Source organism: Catharus ustulatus, chromosome 20 (genome assembly GCF_009819885.2).
Source record: "Catharus ustulatus isolate bCatUst1 chromosome 20, bCatUst1.pri.v2, whole genome shotgun sequence".
Taxonomy (NCBI): domain Eukaryota; kingdom Metazoa; phylum Chordata; class Aves; order Passeriformes; family Turdidae; genus Catharus; species Catharus ustulatus.
In genome coordinates, this window is record NC_046240.1 from 11,045,724 (window position 1) to 11,047,239 (window position 1,516).

Below are 1,516 nucleotides of genomic sequence, written 5' to 3' on the forward strand. Positions count from 1 at the left end.
GGTGCTGTGTCCGGGCGGGGGCGCGGCCGGGATGTCCCCCGGGAAGCCGCGGGTGTCACCTGCACAGCCCCCCCGAGCCAGACCCCCCCGGGAACCTCCCTGTCCCTCCCTGTCCCTCCACGGCCCGGCGGGACACGGGACCCCTGGAGCTGTGCCGGGTCCCTCCCGGACCCCCCGTCACCCCCCCAGGGCCGCCCCGAGTCGCTGCCGGCTCCGAACCCCGACAGTCCCCGTGTCACCCATCCCGATGGCACCGGGAGCTGCTGGGAAGGGCTGGGCAGGCGTGGGAATCCCGTGGGAATCCCGTGGGACGTGGGGACGGCGACGCCAGTGGCCACCAGTGCCACGGGCCTGAGTGGCACCAGGAGCTGGCGTGGGTGGCTGGTGCGTGGGCCTCTGGCACAGCGTGCGGCTACCTGGCACGGTACCTGGCATGACAGGTGGCTACTTGGCGTGATACATGGCTAATGTGACATGGGACATGGCTACCTGGCACAGTGTGTGACTACCTGACATGACATGGCAACTTGACATGGGGTGTGGCTACCTGACATGGGGTGTGGCTACCTGAATTGGTGCATGGTGCATGGCTACCTGTGCACAGCTCCCTGGTGTGGTGGCCTGGGCCTCCGGGACAGCCTGTGGCTACCTGACATGGTGTGTGGCTACCTGACATAGGACATGGCTACCTGACACGGTACAAGGCTACCTGTCGTGATATGTAGCACCTGACACAGTGCATGGCTACCTGGCCTGGGGCGTGGCTACCTGGTCCCACTGCATGACCACCCAGGACCTCTGTGTGGCACTGCCCAGATGTCACCCCCCATGACAGCGGGGACACAGGGCCAGGGGCACCCCCCTAGGGAAAGGGGCTGGGGAATGAGGAGCCCCCAGGCTGGGGGTGCCAGAATTGGGGCTCCAGGGGAACTGGGGGGGCTCAGCCCGGGGTGTCACTGGGGTCACTGGGATGCCAGCACAGGTGTGTGGTGCAGGGCCAGCACAGCCGGGCCTGCGGTGCTGGGGGAGCACGGGGGGGCAGGGGGTGCCCGTACCCACCGGTGAGAGGTGTCACCTCTGGGACACGCAGTGTCACCTGGGGGTGCAGGGCAGAGTCGGGAGTGCAGCTGGGGATGAGCTGGGGTGCACCGGGGGTCCCCAGCCCGGGGCTGTGTGAGGAGGGGGCACGGTTTGGGGGTGCCAGGTGGGTGTCATGGGTGAGGTGTGCAGCACCCACGGGTGGGGGTGCAGGTGGGTAAGGGGGTGTCCCAGCGCCAGGTGGGGGTGCAGGTGCCATGAATGGGAGGGTCCCGGTGCCCGGGTGTGCGGTGCAGCTGCCGTGGTGGGGGGGTCCCGGTGCCCGGGTGGGGTGCACGAGCTGCCCGGTGCTGCCCAGGGTGGGGGGCGCGGTCCTGACTTGGGGTGCGGGGCCAGGCCCGGCCAGGCCCGGGGGGGGCCCGGCACTGCCGGAGGCGCTGCCGGGAGGGGTTCCGGAGCTGCCCGGGGTGGGGCGCGG